Source organism: Pinus tabuliformis, chromosome 9 (assembly GCF_031772625.1).
Source record: "Pinus tabuliformis cultivar Carrire ecotype Pingquan chromosome 9, CPIR1, whole genome shotgun sequence".
Taxonomy (NCBI): Eukaryota; Viridiplantae; Streptophyta; class Pinopsida; order Pinales; family Pinaceae; genus Pinus; species Pinus tabuliformis.
Genome location: NC_142307.1, coordinates 814,263,612 through 814,289,701, shown reverse-complemented (window position 1 = coordinate 814,289,701; position 26,090 = coordinate 814,263,612).

The window sequence follows — 26,090 nt, the reverse complement described above, 5'->3', positions numbered from 1 at the left end:
CTCACAATCTATTATTTCGCTCTTATCAAGTCTACCTCCTATAAGAAAAAAAATTGGATAAGAATTGCCCCTTCAATACCTTAGAAAAGGACATCCATAGCCTAGGGAATGAAGGTAATATCCTTTTACTTAGGGACCTCAATTCTAGAACCACTACTAACTAGGTTAATATCCCAAGAAATAACCATAGCCTCAACCCCCTATGGTTAGATGAGGATGGTGACTTAGATAATAGATTCAAAAGAAATTCAGATGACATAACTATTTTCTACCAAGATTATCAAGATTTGTAGTTCCAAAGAACTGATAATTTGTAATGGAACTAACAAGTGGCCTACCCCTAGCTAGATAAATTTTATTGATGGGTTGGGAAATAGTGTTGTAGATTATACGATATCTGACACCCATGTTTTCAGCCGTATTACAAACTTTGAACTGCTAAATGATCACGAACCTGATTCCGACCACATACCTCTTCCCTAACTCTCAATATTTTCATGGATACCAACCACATGCAAAATATCTACGAGAGTCAAGTGCACACCCTTTTTTATAGAAGTAACATAGATCTCTTCTTAACGTATTTAGAGAGGGATTTAGGCTCCCTAAGATATAATAATAGCATTGATCAAATCTACTACAATTTTACTATGACACTTTCCACCACCATTAAAAAATTCTCTACCAAGGAGCCATATAAAAATAATAATAGAACTTCCAACCCTTGGAATCATAAGGACTATAAAATTCCCAGAAAAGCGATTAAAAACGCTCCTACAAAATTGTTAAGATCAGAAACATAAGAATATAAAAATCTCTTATCAAAGGGAAGAAAAGGCCCTATGTTAATAAGAGACAAGATAATCTTTTTCACCTTTCTAAAGCTAAGCCCAGGAAGCTTTGGCGAAATGTACTTTCTCACAAAACTAAATACAATCATTTGATCCCCTTAGAGAACTCATATATGTATCGTACGAAGCTTCATGACTCTCCAGTCACCATGGATTTTTCTTCAAACACTCATATAAAGGAGGATAACTTTTCTTTGGAAACTGTCAAGTTTGGGATTAAGATGCTTCGTAATGTGAAAGCTAGGGACATTAATGGGTACCAAGATGAAATCTTCAAAATGGGAAGCTCTATCCTCATCCCTTGTATCCACACTATTCTCAATTTGGCGATAAAGCATGACTTTTTTAAGCTTTGGAAGAAAATCCCTATTGTGTCTATCTTTAAACGTGGGGATAAAAATGTTCCCTCCAACTATATGACCATTATGATTAGCCATATTTTAGCCAAAATGTATGGTTTTATATTGTATAAGAAGATTAGCATTTGGCATGAAATCTTTCATAAAAGAGCTAAAGGGCAAGTTGGTTTTAGAAGACAACACTCTACTATTGATCATCTATTCTCAATTTGGCGATAAAGCACGACTTTTTTAAGCTTTGGAAGAAACGCCCTATTGTGTCTATCTTTAAAAGTGGGGATAAAAATGTTCCCTCTAACTATATGACCATTATGATCAGCCAGATTTTAGCCAAACTATATGGTCCTATATTGTAGAAGAATATTAGCATCTGGTGTGAAATATGTCATAAAAGAGCTAAAGGGAAAGTTGGTTTTAGAAGACAACTCTCGACTATTGATCATCTTGTCATGATTAGGGTCATTATATATCTACCTGAGCTTGTTACTGAAATACTATAGGGTTTATATGCACTGTCTTTCTAGTTATTTACAGCAATCTAGATATTTACTACAATCTACATATTTGCAGCAATCTACATATTTTTTGCAATCTACATTCAGGTAATAACGGTGTTACTTTCTTTGATAATTGTTCATGTAATTTCTATTTAATAGTTTTTCACAGAATTCATTACCTCTATTAAAAGGCTCTGTACTATTATAATCTTTAGGATAACCAATAGGAATTAAACTTATTTACCTCCCTACCATGAGATTTACTATAATAATAGATCTCCCCTTGTGCTATCCCTGCTCCACAGAATTCTTTCTCAATAAAGACTAAGTGTTCTTAACCAGACTTAGCTAACACACCTCTCAACACACTTCTCTTCCTCCTTTCATACCCCTATCCTCTTGATCATTTTCTCCTCAAATAGTTTCCCAGATTTGGTTTCTTCTTTTGGAATAGGTAACAGCTTCTTTTAACTAATTAATTAAAGAAACATTCTTTACACTAGTAACTACAAAATTCCTTCTCATAACTTAATTCAAAAACAGTTTATGTTTTCAGAAAAATAATAGTTAGTTACACTTCCCCATAAATATAATGGTTCTTTGATGTTTTAATCAGTTTCTGCTTGACTACATTTTGTTTTAAGATCCCTGCAATCATATGTGTTCGTCATTCTGGTATCTGTTCATCCAATCAACGACCTGCTTATATTCCTCTGTAAAACATTCACAAGTATGTAACACCGAATCTTGACGAGAACATTATGATAAACAGTATACTATTTTTTCTTGAAGATCACATGAAGGCATATCATTTTGAGGTTCATGTTATTATATGGTTCCTTCCTTCAAAATCTCTCACAAGGATCCACATTAGTTAAATAAAAACAAATTCCAATTACAAAGTATTTAGATTAAGAATGTTATGTGAGAATCCATCACAACCATTTCTCAACTAATGTGTTGCAAAACATAAAGCTACATTGCATGTTTATTTTATTTAAGTTTTAGTCAACCCACCATATACATTAGAGTATCATATACAATTAACAAACATCCAATATAAAAGTGAGCCCCACGATTAAAAAAATATTCGAATAAATGATTGCTTTTGGCTCAGTTATCTTGACAATCGCTGTAACAACATAAATCTAAACTAATTACAATTTGCCGGCCATGAGTTAGCAAGCTTGGTAGTGCTGTGTGAACGTGAAGCGGGACCAAGTTAGATGATGAGTTGCAGGCTCTCTCAAACCTTTTTCTCTTAATAAGTCGGCCAATCCTAACCGGGCTAAATCTTTCCTCAGTTGCCCTCTTTGGATATATCTATGATTTACGTTCAGTGACTGATATTTTAGGCCTGGGAATTTCTACTTTTAAGTTTTAACAGTCAGATCTGAAGCACCAGCAACTCTTGCAATTCCAATCGACCGGTGCGTTAACGCACTAATCCCCGCCGCATTAATCTCGTTGACTGGACACGAACCTCCCCCGCTGGGAGACCTATAGTTTTGACAATTAGAAGGGCCTGACGGAGCTACGGGGCCCCTAAGGGATTCAAACCACTCATTCTTCATCTTAATAATATTATTATTATTTTCGATTTCGTCTCCCTGCAATTTGAATTTCAAATGCAGTGGCCTACAACCCGAACTTTCACCAACCATCGTGACCACCACAAGCATGTCCATCAATATTACCAGTCGCGCGGACGCTAATCTCAATTCCATGTCGCTCCAACCTATACAATTCTTCTCTTCGCAGCGGTAGAATAAGTAACTGTTCGCAACAATATGAATATCAAATTCAGAAGAAGATGAATAATAATATGAGTGTGTGTATATAACAAAGATAGATTGAAGTATATATAGCAAGTAGTTACGTGGAGAAGAGGAGGGCAGAGAACAGAGAAAACGGGGAAACGATGATTAAGCGTTGACTCTATTATCTAGTCACTGGGAACTCGTTCGAAATTTTCAATGCAATCAAATGGACACCTAAATGTAATCATGATCTCCGTTTACAAGTCTTCCCCAAACCGCTGCGTTTAAAATTGCGGCTAAAGTCAACTAATAAAACCTTTGACTCAGCTTCGAGACTTGACTTTTTGAGAACAGGCTCATGAACATGTCCACCCTGTCACGGATTGATCTCCGTTTACAAGTCTTCCCCAAACCGCTGCGTTTAAAATTGCGGCTAAAGTCAAGTAATAAAACCTTTGACTCAGCTTCGAGACTTGACTTTTGGAGAACACGCTCATGAACATGTCCGCCCTGTCACAGATTCCAAACGTTGAACGTTTTAACCGCTATAGGATCGAGAATAGGTAAACGCGTATTTAAACGAATTGCTGACGTCCACATATAACACTCATCAATTTCAGACCTGTCTTTCATATTTTTCATCTGCCAATATTTTAACTTTTCTTCCCACCATGACAATAAAATGAATATAACATGAAAAATTAAGTGTAGAATGGACAGTATTTTGCTTAAAAGCAAAAATGCTGAGACATTTTGCTTAAATTCAAAATTGCTGATGTTTATATCTATGATGTATGACCAAATATTAGAAAGTGACAAATAATATTTTTATATATATTTAATGTAATGTTAATATTCACAAGGAGCCAAACATCAAAAATAAATGGACAATGAAAAAAGCATGATAACAAAGTAGCCCAGATGAACCTTTAGTAGAAAAGAATAACATGTAGCGGTGCGGTGAGGATTTATAACCGTTAAAGGAGAATTAAATAGGACAAAGTCAAAAGATTTAATAAATTAAGAAATTAACTTAAGTTTACATAAATAAATATTATCATAAAATCAAGTAATTAATTTTTTATCAATATTTTAACTAAAAATGAAAAAAATGATAAGAGGATTCAAAGACGAGAGATAAGATTTAATAATAAGAAGAGCCAGGCTGTGATTTGTAGCTATATATATATTGGGTCTGTTTTGGTTTTTTTAAAGAATACTTCGTAGTGTTTTCATACACATTTATTCAAAAAAAAGATATGATAGCTTATGTTATAAGTTTATAATAATAATTGCAAGGAGCTTTATACGTCGGAATATGACTTAAAAAAATGATTACATTTAATTTTTTATATAAGATTGCATATACAGAACAAAATAGTATTGTATGTTTGGAATATGATTTTTAAAAAAAATGGTTACATTTAACTTTGATTATATATATTAAAAAAATAAATTAGTTATAATTTATTTGGGTGCATATTATTCTTTTTATCTTATTCATATATATTTAAAAATTACTAATTATTTATTATTATTTTATAAAATTTTCAAAACAAATAAAAATAAACCAAAAATTTTAATAAAATTTTGTATACAATCATATACTTGTTATATTTTTATTCAATTTTTTAATTAAAAAATGACTTCGCAACAACCATATACTTATTCCATTAATATTTAAAAATTTATTTTAAAAATAACATTTCCAACTTTGAAATAATAAATTTTAAAAAATACAAACTAAATAAAATTAAAATTAAAAACTTTAATGAAATTTTGCATGAATATAATAGATTAGTCTCCTCATATGTTGCTATGAAAAAATAGTTCGAGGGTTTCGCTTAACAAACTACTTTTAACGAGGTTGGACATTTAATTAGGTTAGGTATTTGATTTGAATCCCTTGAATTAAAAACTCACTAATAAGGAGTAGGTTGATTTTACCTATGGGCCTACTTTGTTGCAATTTTATGCCTAGACCTATGTGTTGCGGAATTTGGCATCGCTAATTGTCAAAAATGACCTCACTGTTTTGTTTTGAGCTAGCACTGAGTTAACTCAGAAGGATGAAGCTCTTGGGTTAGGGCCCAACCCTAGCAGCCAAGGCTCCTTTTTATTGTACATGTATGCTAGCATAGTTTCATGGTTTAATTTTTCATTTCCTTAAGTAGCGGCATTTCCATTACAACAATGTAGAGTAGCTTGGTCGTGTCTTAATTTGCTTCCATTTGTGCCTTCTTTCAATTAGCAGGTTGGAAAGGAGAAAGGGATTGCCATAAAGTTGTCAAAAGGTGTCTCAGCCTCACCCGCCCCCTCTGGGACCATGACTTGAGGAAGAGACCCTTCACCAACCCCAGAAAACAAAGATTTCTTGTTCCTGTATGAGCTTTGGAGTTTGTTGTCTTCATTCAGTACTTAGTTCATTTCATTGTCATATTTTCCCATCACTATCTTTCAGTGATAATATCTCACTCATATTCTCATTTCCTTTAGCACTTTCTTCATGCATAATATATGTGGAAGCTAATAAATCACATCTTAATCAGATTATACCTATGGATTTCATTACCATCCGATCCACAATGAACCTGCCCAATCATCGTCAACTGCGTGTCGCATAACTGGTGTATTAATTTCAGCGTTTGACTTTCAACACTCCAAATCTCCATCGTCGATCTGTTTTGCTTGATCCAATGATTATCGCATCACTCGTTTGCCAGCTATCTTGGCTGATCTCCACTGTCGATCAATCCCACATGATCCAATGGCTATCGAGCAATCTCGCATGAAGTATTACATGACATATATCCGATCGAGAGCGCGCGAGAAGAGTGGTTTTCCCGTGCTACATGTCACCCACTTAGGCTAATCGCGTGAAATTGAGGAATACTACTTACAGCTCTTAGGGCACTCGAGATACTGCTTACCTCAGCTACTGATAAGGAAAGGCCAAAATATCATCGTTGCATTTTGAAGTGATGGGAAACATGCCATCACTTTTACATTTACTTGCAACATATGGTTTACAATGGTGGCCATAACAAGATACTACCTCTAAAAAACCAACTTAATAAGGTAGACCACCTTGAATGGGGTGGCTTCATTTGTTGAACATGTTCATCTTTCGACTCCTCTAGCGATGTTTCTAGAGCATGGAGCATCAGACTCGTGGTTTGTTGGTGTCCCTCTTTGCTCGTGTCCCTCTTTGGAGCATCAGACACGCGGTTTTTCCTCCAAACATTTGGGGCTACCTTGGCGCGCTTTCCCCTGGTATTCCTCCAATAAGTGTTCATGGAACCCTCACTATCACTCAACTGTGAGGAAGGAGTTTCATTGTCTATCGTTGGTTGGTTACTGGCTGTATTGGAGCTTTCTCACATTTCCTTTTTGACGTATCTAAGTCCTACACAACGTGGAAATTCCTCGACTTTGGCAGGGTTTACAATGCCTTGGCCTTTGATGCTGAGGCACTTTCTCTGATACCCCATCTTCTTCAATAGTTTGGATGCAATCATTGTAGTATGATTTTCAAAAGTGGTGAATTCATCATCATGAAAATCATGAAATCTGCGAATTTATTTTTACCTCCAGATAGCTATGCTACCACTTTTCCAAGGCCTCATCCTCTGCTTGAAAATGGCGTAGTAACCTTTGTTTTCCTTCCCTTGCCTCCTGTTGAAGCCTCTTTAGCCCAAAATTCTCTGCTTGGATGTCGTGGTTGATCTCCTCAAGTTCTTCGAGTCTTGCTGCGGGGAGTGCCCTTTTGGTTATGTCTGTTGAAATCCTTGATTCATTGCCGGAATCAGACCCCAAATCTATGGGTCCTCCTACTCTGATCCTAAAGGTTGCAAACATTGTTTCATCGCCAGAATCAGACCCATGGGCCTACCTCGTGAAAATCCTGCAGTTGTGACCTTCTCATCTTCATCTGACTTAGAATCTTGGTTTTGTTGCACGGTGGTGATGGCCTCTTGCTTCCCCTTTTTGTCATTCCTTTTAGATCTTAGCTCAGGGTGTAGCTTCCAACAATTTTCTTCATCATACCCCTCTTTCTCAGAATGTGTACAAGAGGGCTTTGCTCCCCTTCTCTTTGCTATTGCGGTTCTCTTTGGGTGGTCATCTCGTCCATGTGTTCCCCTGTTTTCTAGACAAATGACCTTTACACTGGCCGAGTCAATGGTAGTAGGTTCAAACAATGATAATGAATTTCTAATGTAACTATGTAATGATCCAATATACTTAGTTACTACTTCAGGTGAGTCAAGTGCAATGGCCAAATTAAGTGCTTGTTTTCTAAACTCCTCGGTAAATATTTGGACATCCTGACCTCTGTCTTTCCTTAAGTATTTCCAATCCATTAAGGCTTTTTTCCTATAACCCAAGGGATATTTTTTTTTCTTTTAATGTAGAAATGAAACTAGGCCACGAGGAAAGAAGATTACCCACACTCTTACTACTTCGCAATTTGATCTCCCACCAGACGAGAGTGGTGCCACTCAGTCGAAGAGAGGCCACTAAATCTTTGCCTCATCCTCCGCAATCTGCTAAATTTTGCAGTAGATCTCAATCTGCCTAATCCAGTTATTAATATTTTCTGCATTACTTTCACCATTATATATGGGAAGATTAAATTTTACATCTAATTTAAAGAATTGTTTCTTAGATGAATCCCTTGAATTCTTATGATGATGGTGATGAGAGGAAGAAGAACTTTCAGTCGTGGAAGCAGAAGGAGGGGGTTCTTCTCCACCATTTCCATGTACTGAACCGTGTTCTTCTGCCTTTCTCCCTTCTGCTTTCTCTAACCTTGAAAGCAACTGACTGCCATTTTCTGTCATTGTATACAAGGTTTTGCAGAAATTCATCTGCCATGTTTCTCCTTCTATGTGCATGCCCCGCTTCAGGATTGAAAGACTTTAGTTTCCCTTCACCTCTTCAGAGCCTGTTTCTCGTTAACATACAAACATGCAATTCACATGTACAAAGACCAGCTCTGATACCACTTGATCCCAAAAAATATTTTCATTGTGATGCATTAAATAATTACATATTAAGCTTGCATTTAACCATGTAATTACAAGTGCATAAAAGAAGAGTAAGAGAAGAATAACAGGTCACGCATAGGAGACACAGGATTGATATCGGAGTTCATCTAGGAGGGACTACGTCTTTGGGCACTTCTCGAATTAGTGGGGAGGCCTTGTTTTCATTAGATGGCAAAATAATGAAAGTACATCAAAAGTAAAAATGACAACCTTATACCTCAAAAATTGAAGAATTCCGAAAATTGTAGATCCTTGATGGAGAAACAGACAACACCATTCAGTTCGTGCTGTCCAGAAATGTTGAAACTGTATAAAATTTCTTGGAAACTGACAATGTGAAAATCTGGCCCCCTGGAGAAATTGCTCAGATCATGGTTCCAGCCCCTTCTCTGTGTTTCTCATGGTTCCACCTGCATAGACATGTGTGCCCACTCTCGGCCTCCTCACACATTGCGAAAAATGGGTTTATATGAATTTGATGGGCGGATATGTCAATGAGAAGGTTGTTGGCCTGTTGGTTAAGGTGGAGGTATTAAGGTGATAGGTCGCGGGATCAAATCCCGCCTGCACCATATATAACAAAATATTTTAATGATAAACAGAGTGGATTTTTATGGTAACTATTACAGTTCTTTTTTGGGTGCACGGTTTTGTAATGGTTACATTGTATTATTGGGTGTGTTGTCTAGTTTGGCGGTACACCACATGGGACTGCTATGTGGGCGAGGCCTGCTGGCTATGGGTTCAACTCCCACTGGACCTGTCCGTATGTTTAATGTGTATGGTAAGCTATTGTGGTGTGGGTCGGGTCCACCGGAGGTGACTCGCCCACCCCTTTTTAAATGTTTAATGTAATACGATGGTTGAGGGAGGGTCAACGGGGGTCATGGCCCGTCAGCCAATAATTAAAATTTTGTTTTTCAATATTATGTGTTGGTTTGGGGGGGTTGCGGGGTTGGTGGCCCAGCACCCCATAATTTATTTATTTATTTATTTTTTTTATCAAACAAACACATTTTTTTTGAATTTGTCTAATATAGGGGATATTAAAGAAATTAACGATCCAAAAAATTCACCTGCTTTCGAAAGCTATGTTTCATGACCCAAGGTTGGTCAAATTGTAGGACACTTAAACTTGGCGCACTGCCCAACTTTGACCAAAACTTTGACTGGCTCATTCTCCTTCATACGATCTCTGATTTGAGTTTTATTTGCACCGTTGGAATCAGGAAGACGAGATATACAACTTGAACCTAGTTCGAGAAACTTTCTAGTGCTTTGATTTTTGAGCCTTTGTACTAAAGTCACCTGTATTTTGACCTATACGATCCACCTAGATCAAGGCCCAAGCCAAAATCAAGCACAAGGTTATAGGTATGATAAATCTAATGTCCAGTGTTGTTACTGTAAGAAGTATCATCATTATGCAAATGAATGTACAAAGAAGCAATATGACATTAGTAACAAACCAAGTGAAAATTTAACAAAGGAAAATCAGAACCATGATAACACGTTTTTAGCTTGTAATGTAGCACAAGAAAAGAAAGTGATATATGATATATAGATTGAGGGTGTAGCAACCACATGTTAGGGAACACAAATTTTTTCCAATCTAGATGAAAGTGTGAAATCTAAAGTGATGTTAGGGATCGATAGCAAAGTCTTTGTCATGGAAAAATGATGAGTTAATATGTTAATAGAAAAGGGAGAGAATAAATACATCTCATATGTTTACTTTGTCCCTCGTTTGATGCATAACCTAATAAGCATTGGACAACTCATGCAAAAGGGCTACAATTTTTTTTCGAAAATGGTGAGTGCACAATTTTGGATAGGCCTCTAAGAAAATAGTTGGTTGCAAAGGTTCAAATGACAAACAATAGAATGTTTCCCCAAAATATAAGATCAGATTTGAAGGAATAATGTGCGCAAGCACAACTATCGATGAACTCACAGGAGGATGGAAGAAAAGATGTAGTTGTCGTACAAGTAAACTTTCAAGAAGAGGTCAAAGATGAAAATTGGTTGTGGCATTTGAGATTTGAACATCTCAACTTTGGAGGTTTGAATTTACTGCATAGGAAAGGCACAGTGAAGGGATTGCCACTCATAGAAAAACCAGACAACCTATGTGAAGGATGTATCTTGGGAAAGAAACATAGAGAGACATTTCTAGCAGGAAAGCTAGCAAGGGTAAAGGAACTTTTCAAGATCATCCACTCAGATTTTTGTGAACCAATGTAGACACCATCAATTGGTGGCATCCATTATCTATTGACATTTATAGATAACTACACAAGGAAGACATGGGTCTATCTCTTAAAAAAAAAGGTGAAGTGCGTTATGCTCTTAACCTGCGAAGTAATACCCAAACACAGAATATGCAAAGAAAAGATACCCAGAACATAGAATATGCGAAGAAAAGATACCCAGAACACAGAATAGCAATGATTTTATTATTCAGAGAGAAATGTTCACAGGCCTCTTCGAGGGGGCAACCTCCAATAGAGCAGAGCTCGATTACAAAAACAAGACACGATACTCCTCGCAGAGAGTCTCTATCCTTTATATATGACCCATACATGCAATACCACGGGCCAATACCGTGGGTTTTATTAATACCATCTATCTAATACTACCGCCCATTTGCAACTAACTGTGGTCCCGTCATTAATTGCAGGTTAACCACTTACAAATATTAATATGGGCTTTATTGACTCTTGACTATGACGTGATCCCATGACATAAATAAGGGGGTTAGGGTGGGACCCTAACATGCCCTCCCCCTTAAGACTAGCCTTGTCCTCAAGGCTGAAGCTGCGGAAACTGCTGAAGAATAGTGGCTGGTTCCCAAGTTGCATCTTCCGGAGAGGTGTCTTTCCATTTGACGAGGACCTCCTTAATCATGCGGTCGCGCAGGTGCTTGTCTCGTGTGTCTAGAAACTATTCGGGTTGAAGCCAGATTGACCCTTCTTCGTCTAATTCAGGTAGACTGGTTTGAACTCGGCAATTGTTCCCAATCACTTTCTTGAGGCACGATACATGGAAAACTAGATGGATTTTTGCCATAGGGAGCAAAGCCAACTTGTAAGCCACTTCTCCAATGCGCTGAAGTACTTGGTATGGTCCATAGAATTTTGGAGCGAGCTTTTGACAACCCTTATCTTTGAGTGATGTTTGCTTATATGGTTGCAGCCTCAAAAAGACCTGATCCCCTTCTTGAAATTGGCGCTCTGAGCGATGTTGGTCGGACTGTTGCTTCATGCGGTTCTGAGCTTGATGAAGATTCTCGCGAAGATGGGCGAGCATGGTTGCGCGGTGTTGTAGGAGTTGATCCACTGCTTGTACTTTGGAGCATCCCTTGAGATAAGAAGTAGGGGAAGGCGGACGTTGACCATAGACTGCTTCATAGGGAGTCATTTTGGTGGTGGCATGATAATTGGTGTTATACCACCATTCCACCAGAGGTAACCACTGTGCCCAAAGGTGTTGCTTTTCTGAAGTGAAACACCTAAGGTAGGTTTCTAGACATTTGTTGACAGCTTCGGTTTGACCATCTGTTTGCGGATGATATGAAGTACTGAGTTTGAGTTGAGTGCCTTGTATTCTGAAGAGTTCCTGCCAAAAATTGCTGGTGAAGATCGGGTCGCGGTCGGACACTATAGAAGTGGGCATGCCATGTAATTTGAAGATCTGATCCATGAAAGTTTGAGCAACCAAGGTAGGTGTAAACGGGTGGGGTAGGGCGCAGAAATGAGCATACTTCGACAGTCGATCCACAACCACCATGACGACTAACTTATTTCCTAACTTTGGAAGCCCTGTAATGAAATCCATAGAAACCTCTGTCCAAATTGAGGCCGGAATGGGCAATGGTTGTAAGGTGCCTGGTGTGTTGACGGTTTCCCCTTTGTGGCGTTGACAGACATCACATTCGGCTACGAAAGTAAGGACATCCTTTTTCATGCCTGTCCAAAAGAATGATCTTCTGGTGCGAGCATACGTCTTCTGAAAGCCCGAATGTCCTGCAATGGGAGATGAGTGCAATTCTGCCAAAAGGCGACTTTTGAGGGTAGATGTTGGTGATATTACAACTCTGTCCTTGTAGCGAAGAATATCATTCTGCCACGAGTAGCCCTTGTGGGAATTAGGATCTACCTGCAATTGAGAAATGAGTTGGGAGAGCCCTGTGTGTGAAAACCATTCCCTACGAGCCTCTTCAATCCAGTCTGGAATGGGGAGGGAAATTGCGAGCAGAGTACTTTCCTCCTCAAATTGGCGCGACAATGCATCTGCTACACTGTTGTCTTTCCCTTTCTTGTAAATGATCTCATAATCATATCCCAGCATTTTGGCTAACCATTTATTTTGTTTTGGGGAGGATAGGCGTTGCTCCAAAAAATATTTAAGACTGTGATGATCTGTGCGGATTTGGAAACGTCGCCCCAATAAGTAAGGTCGCCAGGTCTCAACTGCATGTAAGATGGCCATCATTTCCTTCTCGTATGTAGATTGGCCCAGATTCCTCCCACTGAGTTGTTGGCTGGTGAAGGCCAATGGTCGCCCTTCCTGCATTAAGACCGCTCCAATACCTGTACCCGAAGCATCACATTCAATGACAAAGGATTTGGTGAAGTCAGGTAGTGCTAAGACGGGAGTGGAACACATGGCGTTTTTGAGAGCGGTAAATGCCTGTTGTGCTTCCTCGTTCCAGAAGAAGGAATTTTTCTTTAGGAGTTGAGTGAGGGGCTTTGCTATGCGGCCATAGTTGCGGACAAATTTACGATAATAGCCTGTTAGACCCAAAAATCCTCTCAAGCTCTTCAAGGTCTTAGGTTGAGGCCATTCTTGCATTTCCTGGATCTTTTTGGGGTCCACCTTGACACCTTCACGCCCCACAATGTGGCCCAAATACTCAACTTCTTCCATGCCAAACGAACACTTAGACATCTTGACAAATAATTTATGCTGGCGGAGCAGTTGCAAGAGTAGATCTACATGTTGAAGATGTGCCGCCCAAGTGCCACTATAGATGAGGATGTCATCGAAGAAGACCAGGACAAATTTTCTGAGATATGGTTTGAGGAGGTGATTCATAAGGCTCTGAAAAGTAGAGGGGGCATTACAGAGACCAAATGGCATGACCAGAAACTCATAATGGCCTTCATGAGTTCTGAAAGCCGTCTTGGGAATGTCGACTTCCTTCATGCGAATTTGGTGGTAGTCTGAGCGAAGATCCAACTTAGTGAAGAATTGAGCCCCATTGAGTTCGTCCAGCAAATCGTCAACCACCGGGATGGGAAATTTATCTTTGACTGTCAACTTATTGAGGGCCCTGAAGTCGGGACACATCCGCCACTCCCCATCTTTCTTGAGGACCATGACCACTGGGGATGAATAAGGACTAATGCTGGGACGAATGACACCTTCTTCCAACACTACCTTGATGATTTTTTCTATTTCATTCTTTTGGGTGAACGGATATCTGTATGGTCGCACATTTGGGGGTTGGGCCCCTGGAACCAATGTAATACTATGATCATGTTCCCCTCGCGAGGGTGGAAGCTCATGAGGCTTATCAAAGACCATCTGATGTTTATTTAAAATCTGTTGCATCTCAGGATGAATTGGCAGAGACATGGTTTCGACTACCTGGATGGCATTAAATTGAGTTACCACTCCATGATGGCCCTTTTTTAACAATTTTTCCATCCTATGCGAGCTGATGATAGAGGGGGCTCCAGCCTGTAGCCCACGGAGGGTATGTGTGGAGTTGTTCTGCTTAAAACTCATATATATAACTCCTGGAAATCCATTGTGATTGGCCCCAGAGTGCGGAGCCATTCCGCGCCTAGGACAATGTCGCAACCCCCCATGTGTATTGCAAACATGTGGGTTTTCAACTGATAATCCCCCATTTCAAGTTTGACATTTTCACAGCGGCCTTCACATTTCATTGTGCCCCCATCTGCAATTTGGACTTGGAAGTTAGAAACTGCACAGACAAAACAATGCGCTGCTTCAGCGATATTTTGATGGATGAAATTATGGGTACTTCCACTATCAATCAAGACTACTACTGGGCGATGTTTAAGAAAACCCCTGATTTTGAGAGTTTGAGGGGAAGAAATGCCTGCCAATGCATTTAGCGAAATAATTGGTTCGTCAGATACAATCTCCTTTTGGTTATCTTCTTCGATCGCCTCTGGTTCCTCAAGTGGTGGATCTTCCTCGGTGGAGCTGTAGTCAGTGGCATCTATTTGAAAAAACTTGGGCTCCTTGCATTTATGACCCAGGGAATATTTTTCATCACAGTAGTAACATAGTCCTTGCTTCCTTCTTTCGGCCATTTCCGCAGGTGACACCTTTTGAATCTTAAGTGTCTGAGTCGTGTTGGGAGCCTGTGGGGGACGACCTTTAGCGGGGAAGTTGAGGCGGTTGGATTGGGCTGTTAATGCACGTTCCACCTTACGAGCTACCTGGCAAGCCTCTGTCCACGTGGGAGGGTGGTGGACTAGAACCTGAGCTTTGATGGCTTCTTTCAGACCGCTGATAAAGCATTCCATTTAGAACTCATCTGTGAGACCCTTAGTGCGGAAGGCTAAGGCTTCAAAAGCGGTAATATATTCATCCACTGTACCCATCTGTCAGAGCTTAGTGAGACGCCCCAGAAAAGAGTCTTCCTGTTCAAAGCGATTTCGAAGAGCTTTGGCAAATTGGGCCCAATTTTGAAAATGTCCATTGCAACGCTAATGCCATTCCTTCCATTGCCATCGTTCATTGTCCAAGTACATGGTGCCCACCATAAGCTTAGTCCCCTCATCTATGATATGATTCAATTGGAAATACTGCTCCATTTGTGCTAGCCATGCGAACGTGTGAGAACCGTCAAATTTATGCATATCCAACTTGGGAGGTTGCTGACTGGGTGGTGGGTGGGTGTGCCAGACGTGGGGAGAGTGGCTAGACTCACCCTCATGGTATTCATGGCCATTATTCGCCTCCTCGTGGGCTGGCTCCTTGCCCTTCAGTGCGTTCTGTATCTGGATACTTATTCCTTTAATCTCATGTTGTATTTCATTCACCGAAAATTGGATGGAGTTCACCTGGTCTTCAATTTTTTCCATCCTTTCATTGGCCATCGCTTGAGCGCGAGTTTCTACCATACACCAACCTAATGAAAAATTGGGACCGCCAAAAAATTTTTACTAAGAAATTGAATGGTACCCCCTTGCTCAGCTCGTCGTCCTGATTCTGATGGGCTAGGTCACCAATAAGTGCCCCGGAAGATCTCAGACTTTTTTTTTTTTTTTTTTTGGAAAACTCCTAACGGAGTTTTACTCCTTCCTGATCAATACTGCAGTTGCCAAATCCTCAAAATGTCATTGCCGCCAAAAGTCCTGCGAAAATTATATCCAGGTACAGGAACCCTTCACAACTACTCCGATCTGGTGGATCTGAGAGATCTGAATGGTGGGACAACTACTGTTGCTGATCTGATGGAGCTGCGGGACTGATGTCTGCTGCTGCTGCACTTGCTGATCTGGAATAGATGATGTGTGATCCCCCGATAGAAAGGGAACTATGGTCTTGAGGAGTGTCAGGTGCTACAGATCACAATATACATAAGGGTCTGACAGTAGTACTCGGCTCAATGTTTCAGGGCTCTAACTAAGGAGGATCGACCGTACCCTTAGCCGTACAACCCGACTACACTATCGTACGGGCGAGTAATCTCTCCGAGTGCTGTTCTCGGTGTACTGTAGCCACAAGACAACCGAAGGTTTATCTATGGCGAGGTTTCAAGGGAGCTAGGGGGCTTCCTATATACCCAGAGGGTACGTGGAAGACAGTCTGTGCGTGGTTCTGTCTAATGCGCTACTACTCGAAGGGGTTCCCACAGGGGTTACAAGGGAGTCCAACAGACGTGACCACCTCTTGTGTTTCCTGCGTGCGTGCCTCCCCAAATCCGCAGGTTTATGCGCTTAATGACAGATCCCGTGGTTTAAAGACGCCGGAACACGTCTCTAGCCAAAAAAAAAATTTGCTAAAAATTGGAGATCCCACCGAGCCCTGGAAAGTGCTCTGATACCACTTGTTATGCTCTTAACCTGCGAAGTAATACCCAAACACAGAATATGCGAAGAAAAGATACCCAGAACATAGAATATGCGAAGAAAAGATACCCAGAACACAGAATAGAAATGATTTTATTATTCAGAGAGAAATGTTCACAGGCCTCTTAGAGGGGGCAACCTCCAATAGAGTAGAGCTCGATTACAAAAACAAGACACGATACTCCTCGCAGGGAGTCTCTATCCTTTATATATGACTCATACATGCAATACCACGGGCCAATACCGTGGGTTTTATTAATACCATCTATCTAATACTACCGCTCATTTGCAACTAACTGTGGTCCCGTCATTAATTGCGGGTTAACCACTTACAAATATTAATATGGGCTTTATTGACTCTTGACTATGACGTGATCCCATGACATAAATAAGGGGGTTAGGGTGGGACCCTAACAAAATGTTTGAGTGCTTTTGCCAATACAAGGCTCTTGTTGAGAAGAAAAGCAGACACTACATGAAAGTCCACAGGACTAACAAAGGTGGCAAATACATCTCGAATGACTTCCTTCAATTTTGCAGGGAGCATGGAATTCACAAGCAATTTACAACAATATATACACCTCAACAAAATGGTGTGGGAGAAAGGAAGAATAGGACCATCATGGAAATGTCAAGGGGTATGTTGAAGGCAAAGCATTTGCCAAACGATTATTGGGTTGAAGTTGTCCCTTGTGTAGCATATATCTTGAATAAATGTCCAACCAAAAGCATCCAGAATGTAGTTCCTAAAGAGGCATGGAGTGGAAGAAAGCATAGTGTCACTCACATGAGAGTCTTTGGATGTGTGGCATATGGACATGTCCTGGATGAGTTGAGGAAGAAGTTGGACAACAAGGGGAGAAATGCATATTTGTTCAATATAGTGATGAATCCAAAGCATACAAGCTCTATAATCCATCAACCAAGAAGGTCATAATCATCAGAGATGTGCAGTTCATAGAAGAAGAAGCATGGGATGGAAGTTTAGAGAAGACATTGAATATCAAAGCCAGTATACCACATTAGGATAAAGAGGAATTTACGGCAGCAAAAAATTCCTCAACAATGGCTCCCCCTACTCCTATTCAAGGGAAACAAAGCAAGCAACAAGCAGCACCATTAACAAACAATAGGACACAGTCGCACAGTCAAGCAATTGATTATGCGAGCACGCTACAATGCACAACACCAAGTGACATGTGAAGCCTATCTTCAACAAGCACAAGAAGACCAAAATTGAGAAATTTAAATGAGATTTATGAGCGAGATGAAGTTGATAGCAGTGCTTGTCTTAATTCCTTATTTGCATTATTTTATTATGTAGATGAACCAATCCATTTTGATGATGCAGTCAAAGAAGAAAAATGGGTTGCATCAATGGAGGACGAAATAGAAACAATAGAAAAGAATGCCACGTGGGATTTAGTGAACCTTTCATAAGGAAAAGAAATCATTGGAGTGAAGTGGGTCTATAAGGCCAAGAGAAATTTCGACAAGAAGATTGAAAGGCATAAAGCGAGGCTATTTGTCAAAGGATACAAGCAGTAACATGGAAGAGATTATGCAGAGACACTTGCGCCAATTTCGAGGATGGAGACAGTGTGTATAGTTGTGGCGATTTCCACGCAACATAAATGGAAAGTGTATCAAATGGACGTAAAATCAGCGTTCTTGAATGGAGTACTGAAAGAGGAAGTGTATGTTGCACAACCAACTGGTTATGAAGTAGAAGGCCAAGAAGACAAGGTGTATAGGTTGAGGAAAGCTCTTTACGGGCTGAAGCAAGCACCGCGTGCATGGTATAGTAGGATAGATGCTTACTTGTTGGAAAATGTTTTCGACAAATGTGATAGTGATCCTACTCTTAACATCAAAGAGAGTGTCAGTAAGATTCTTATTGTCGTCTTATATGTAGATGATTTGATTTTTACATGCAGTGATGATTTCCTCATCGTTGATTTCAAGCAAGTCATGAAGGATGAATTTGAAATGGCTGACTTGGGGTTGTTAGGGAATTTTTTGGCCATAGAAGTGAAGCAAATAGAAAATCGCATTTTTATCTCTCAAACAATGTATGTAGCATACATTTTGGAGAGGTTTAATATGCAGAACAACAAGCCCGCACCAACTCCAACTATCATGGGGTTGAAGTTGAGCAAAGAAGATTACAACAATAATGTCAATTCGACATTATACAAAATCATGAAAGTCAACTTGATGTATTTGACCACCACTATGCTGAATATAATGTATGTAGTGAGTTTGGTGTCATGATTCATGGAGACACCCAAGGAGACACATTGTCAAGTAGCCAAAAGAATTCTAAGGTATGTCAATGGGACAAAACAATAGGGTATTTTGTATGCCACAACAGATGATTTCAGGCTAGTTGGTTACACTGACAGTGATTGGGCAAGAAGTGTCGATGAAAGAAAGAGGACGTCAGGATATGTCTTTAATTGGGTTCCAGAGTGGTTTCATGGGCTTCCAAGAAGCAGCTGATAATTTCATTGTCAACAGCAGAAGCTAAATATGTCGCCGCAACAGCAGCAGCCGTCAGGCAGTTTGGATGAGAAAGATGTTGAGGGATTTTGGCCACGACCAAGGGGGAAAGACAATTGTTTTCTACGACAACACATCTGCAATTGCATTGTCAAAGAATTTTGTTTTTCATAGGAGGACCAAGCATATTGATGCTAAATATCATTTTATGAGAGAGTTGATTAACAATGATGAAATTGTGCTGCAGCACTGCAGGTCATAGGAATAGTTTGCTGATATTTTCACGAAGTCATTGCCACGTGAAAATTTTGTTTATATCAGAGATTGTTTGAGAACTGTCAATGGTGACAGTGGTTATTAAGGGGGAGTGTTAGAAATATTAATGTCAACTACCACCTTAAACACACTGACAACCACCATACTTGCCGAGTCAACTTTTGTTGACAACCACCATACTTTCCCAGTCAACTTTTGCAAGCGAAAGGACTAAAGTTTTGAACAACAGTAGCGTGATGACCATTCCACAACACATGATATAGTTAAAACACTTAATACATGGTGAAATGTATATGCAAGCATTTACTGTGCAACTCTTAGTTGCATTCCTCACTCATTTTGTATAATCCTCCATCCTGTGTCTTAATGATTTTCTCTGTCTTGTATTAATGTCGAATTTGTAGGTTGATATACATATGAATCTAAAGAGTTATTTGTAAAGTTAAGGGAGAGAGAGTGTGAAATGTGTGAGGTAGTGAGGAGAAAATTGTGAAGCAATTTGTGGTGGGCGCAACTAAACCTCCATATATGAAGCGAATGTGTTTTCCTATATTTTGAAATATAATCTAAAGCATGGTTTGGTACACCACGTACTTACAAAGTTAAAGTGGACCTTTTTATGAATATTTCGAATTTAATTCTCCGATCTTATAAATAATTTGACTTTGGAAAGATTATATTTGATCTTTTTAGAAACAAAAAAAAAATAGCCAAAGAATAATTTTGGGCTGAATAAATAGTTGGCAAAATTTTCTTTAATAAAATATGGCTTATTCATCTGCAAAATGATGAACTCCGGAAGGATGATAAACTCATTAGGGTGGGAATAAAAAACGACCGAAATTGTCAGATTCTAGTTTGGGTTTGATATACTTATTACGGTGGGTATAAAAAACCAGTAAAATTGTAGATTCTAGTTTGGGTGATTATGGAAGATCACTGAATGCTTTTCATAAAACTTTTAATCTCTAATATTAGGGTAAGATTGGAAATAATTAAATCATCAATAGATCTAGAACATTTCAGAGTTATAATTAAAATGTTAAGAAGTGAAATACAAAATACAAGGGCTAAAAAAATGCATTTTTTTATTTATATTATTAACTAAAGAAAATAGTGCATGTCCATATAACAATATTAGAGTAGTTGCAATGGTATGCACTCATGTTCATCAAAGAGAAAAAAAAATACTATAGTGCAGCTTTGATGGATCCACCAAATAGATTATAGCCATGGGGTATTAGTCTTTCGAATCAAATTATAAATGGCATTGTCAAGTTCTCAACCAAGATAAGATAAATTGACAACCAAGGATGCTCCAAAAGCCTAGCTCTTCTCGCATTTTATAAACTTGATAAAACCTTATTTTATTGTTTTCCCTAAAAAAAAAATGAAAACAAATACTATAAACAGATACCAAGGGAAATAACATAACTAAATTTAATACTATAAACAGATACCAAGGGAAATACCATAAGTAAATTTAATCCATTTTAACCCTATAAAAAAATGAATAATGAATATTAGAAAATCGTTGTTGAGAATAGCAAGCATGTGAAAGACACCATAGCAACCTAGAATAACTGTAAGCAAGATCTAGTAATCAAGAATGTATGCTTTGACAAGTTCAAGCCGGTCCTTTGCTCCTTCCGACTCTCTCAAATGCTCATACTTCCCCATCATCTACACTCATGTCAAATCTCTTTAGAAACTCTACTTCGAGGCATGATGTGAGAGTATATAGCAATATACGTATTCCATGCAAAAACAAATAATATAATTAATTTATGTGATGTGGTAAGAAAAGTGGCAAACAAATAAATTTATGTGATGTGGTAAGAAAAGTGGCAATCAGTGGACAATAAATATACCAGCTGGGTTGGTGCGAAGTGCTCCTCTCATGACATAGCCTTTGGTGAGGTGAACATTGATAAGCATAGTTACACGGATACGGTTCTCATGCATAGGAGAGTATGTATTTGAAGTTTCTCCATTCTTGGGAGTTTGGGAGTTAATCGGAAACGCTTCAAAATTGTTGGGAGTTTTAAACGGTATTTTGGATTTTTTTTTGGAGTTTCACTACAATCGATTTTTGATGTTTTGGGAGATTCACTACAATAAATAAGTGTAAATTTAGGTGTATTTGACGTTGCGAGCTTGGGTGCTGCTTAAATTGATGGAACTGTGAGAAGGGAAGGGTATGCCATTGGGTTCAGATTTGGATATGGCTCTGGAACTTAGAGAAACAACTTGTTTATGGAAAGCCCTTCTATCCCAATGAGGATGAGGCCTCTGGCCAATCTTGATCTTTGTCATTGAAAAGCTATTCATTCTCCTCATATACAGGGATGGCCGATGGATATAAAAGAATTTAGGAAGATTGTTGGACATTGGAAAAACCATAATTATAGTCCTAGCTGAATGGACAAAAGACTAATACTAAAGAAAAAAATTGAAATTATGAAATATAGATATTATTAAAAAACAATTTTTAATTTAATTTTCACATTTATTTAAGCATAAAATATATATTAACTTGGAAATTTATAATTTTATTATACAAACTCTTTTTAAAATAACATTGGATTTTTTTTTTTTTTTTTTTTTCATTCAGAGGGAAAATCAACATATGGCCAGGGCTAGCCAGCAGATTTTTTACAATATATGGCCGAAGCCAGCAGAATTTCAGAACATATGGCCGAAGCCAGCAGAATTTCAGAACATATCACTCATAAGGCAAGCCAGCATTTCAGAACATATCACTCATAAGGCAAGCCAGCACGAAAGCGCGGGGTCCAAACATCGCCAGCAGGATTCGATCCCGACTGGGGGGTGCGAAAGCCATCCGCCCCAGCCGTCAAGTCATTAAAATCTATTGTTTTAATTTTTTTTATTTACTATTAATATATATGTTATTTTTTCTTATCTCTATTATAATTAGAAGTAATATATATAATATTCATGAGGTTACATCAAGGGCGAAGAATTGAACCAATGATTAATATATGAAATCACCTAATAATCCAGTCATAACAAATTTTTTTCTGGTTTGGAAGTTCTGCATGTTTCTTGGCTCGGAAGGAATTTGATTGAGAAATTGTCGATGGATTAATATTTTTTTTTTTTGGGCAATGTTTCAAAGTTCAATCATGTTTATTTGAAAGATAGAATTTGATTGACAAATTTTTGATAGAAATAAATAAATTATTTTATCTTTATTTTTAATATATATTATATTATTACCACTCCTATTTTGATGTTTCTTGTAAATTTGAGCAATACTTCTAACCGTACTAGATACTCATTCCCTCGTCTGGAAAGTACCAGAGTAGCACAAACTTATGTAACATGGTAGTTGATAAGCCATGAGGCAATGAAACACCCTGCACCTGGCGCGCAAATTATTTCATCTCTTTTCAGATATCATGGTTTATATCAGAAGCCGAAGGTCGAATCTCTGAGATGAATGGGATAAGTAGCGCAATGAACTGCGGAAGTGAAATGGAGATGGAACCTTTTTAACACTTCCTAGATAGGGGAGAGAAAATTTCAGTAGGCCACAGCTACGTAGGAATAGCCCTGAAATTTCAGTTGTACATGAAAGAAAAGAGGATAACCATGGAATTTGAGCCGTACAAGAAAGAGGAGGATAACCATGGATTTTTTTTGTCGTTGGAGTATTTCTCGCATTTAGTTAGTTGGGAATCTTGGATTGATGGCAACGTTGGGAATGTAGATCAGACAAGTGGATTAATGGCCATTTTGAAAAAATGGGATCTTAGAGGACAAACACGTGGGAGGAGCTTGACAACATTGGCCATTTACACGATGTGGTGAACAAATGATCTACAAAAGTCTTATTTTCACGCCATGATATTCGCGGAGTTGTGGAGGCCCATTCGCTGAGCTGTGGAGCCCAATTGAACAAGGATTTTAACATGTAGCAGGTACAGATGTCAAAAGGAAATGAAAAAATATACTAATAATTTAAATATAAATATATAATAATAAAAATAATATTAAAAAAAAAAATTCATTAAAAAATATTATTATTATAATTAAAAAATATTTAAATTTTATAAATGAAATATTTATTTAGATATTAAATTTAAGTAATTAAAATTTAATGCATGCATGTCATATGCTAAAATGCGATACCAATTTCAAATTATATTTTGATGTTAAAATTATTTTACTATACATAAATAACAATAAATAAATAGAATGTGTTAGACGCATCAAAGAGATTACACTTACTTAAATATGGCTGTGAACAGTAACACGACGTCTCTGATGCTCTTAAGCATAGGGGTCTGCTTAATTTCCATAAATTGGGTTCTCGAACTATTTTCGAGAATATCAATTACAATTAAGCTATGGTTATGTGCATTATTAAATATCTCTGCGAAACAGATATTACATCGCAAATACCCGTCCTCACATATGACACGCACTAAATAAAACATTCATGAAAAGTTTTATATTAAAAAATATGAAAAAAACATAGTTTATCTTAAAAAATTATAAAATTTCCGTATTAAAGATCTGCAGTTACATAATTGTGGATGTTTTGATGAACAATAATATTCTTTTATGAAAAGGATAATTTTGATATTAAAATATAAAACAAAAATTTTAAAGTATTTTTCTCACTAGAGCTATTATGGTCAACAGAAAAACAAGGGATCAATGGTGTGAGATTTAATTAGAGGGGTTAGATTTTTTGTGTTTTACATTTTTGTGTTTTACATAAAAGATAATTTTTAGACATATTTATTGATAAATAAATTTGGATCTGATAAAAATAGTGATTCGGACAATCGGACAAATTTCTTCATATGATGAGACTGTTTCAAAGAGTGTTTTATTCTTTACATTGAATTTCATATTTGAGATTTTCTTTTTCCATGTTGTTAGATTTAACTATATTCTCTCTAATATAAATAAATTTAATACATTTTTTCTTTCATTATTTTTACATCATCAAAGGTTAATATTGTAGATAAATAAATAAAAGTATCACTATGAGAGAGATTTAATGATTTTTTGGTGAAGTTTTAAATATAATCATCACTCAATTTAAAAAAAAATAAAATTAAAATGTATATTCTTAAATTTTTTTTTTTGAATTTTATATAATAGATTTTTTTTTTTGGTCCCCAATCGAAAGGGAGATTGGAATTTGGGTACTACAGTGGTAATGTCTCAATCAAGAAATCCTCAACAAGTGATTATGCATGATAATTCACACTATCGTGCATGATGATTCACAATTTAAAGAAACTGAGGTGTGTCGATTATGGCTTTGCGCCCTACTGCTTTTTGTGAAAATCTGAATAAACTTCCAATCAAAAGATGGTCAAGTCTACTTTTATATTTCCCAGGGATGCTTGCAGTTCCGCCCAAATCATGGATTTAATTATGAGGCTCATATCTGAAAAGCTTAATTTGTTTTTTTTTCAATTATTCCACTTCATAATCCAGCCGGAAAGATACATCAAAGCCTAACTTGCTGTCTTCAGATTCGGTGAAAACAAACACGTCGTATTATCGTAATGGATTTAATTTTAACTTTAACTGAATTTATTTATAAATTTAGGATAGATAATTAAGAAAGGATGGAGAAACTATACAAATTTCAGACCTAAGAAAAACAAGGTGAAGAAAGGCCACTGGCTTTTTGCTTGCTTGAGCAAATGACATTGAGTGAATGCCTGCCATCATATAAATATGCTGCAACTGAAACTATGCTGCCCTATTGTTTAATGCAATTATCAAATACCTCGCAAGCAGTGACCTTTTAGGACCACAAAGCTCGTTTTTTGTTTTGGGTTATTCGAGGGCCAGTACACTGCAACTCGCCATAACTTACAATCGTGCACAATGAGAGACTCGATTAAAAGTAATAACGCTAGATTTATATATGGCACTCTTGGTTATGAGTATACATAGAGAGACTGGATTAAAAGCAATAACGCTAGATTTAGATATGGCACTCTTGGGTGTGAGTATATTCTATGTGTTAGATTAATTTTGAATGTAATGCGTACTGAATACTGATGTTATCTTTTTCACTTAATTGAAGGAAGACGAGTATGCTTTTTACTATAATTTTGTCATTATCTATGCTTGTGGTATTTGATAAAAGCACGTCCTTGAAAAGAGCGGTAAAGTTAGAAATAGGTAGTTCGTAAATCAACATTTGGTACTGTGAAAGAGAGTATGGGATAAAAAAGGGGAATGTGAACGGGCAGCTGTTACAGAAGCAACACACATTTATTGCTCAAAAGGCGGAAGGGTAAATTGAAAAGCTCCATTTCACAAATGTACCCACAATTCATTATTAAAAATCATTTTTAATAAATTAAGGAGATAACACATGTTTGTGTCATATAAATTTCAAAATTTGCAAAATCAAAACCAGAGCTGAGGCAAGAAACTGAAAATTATTTATAAACTTTAAATGATATATCCAAAAGAAAATTTTAACTATTTATTTAATAAAAAGTGAAAATTCTCCAAATCCGATTCAAACATAACCCATTTTATAATGATTACAAAAATAATTTTTATAATTAATATAAAAAAATATTATCTTTATTTTACATTTCTAAATGTGTCTTTTGCTGAAAGAATATAACCAATCACGTAAATCAGCAATGCATTGTTTTCTATATGTA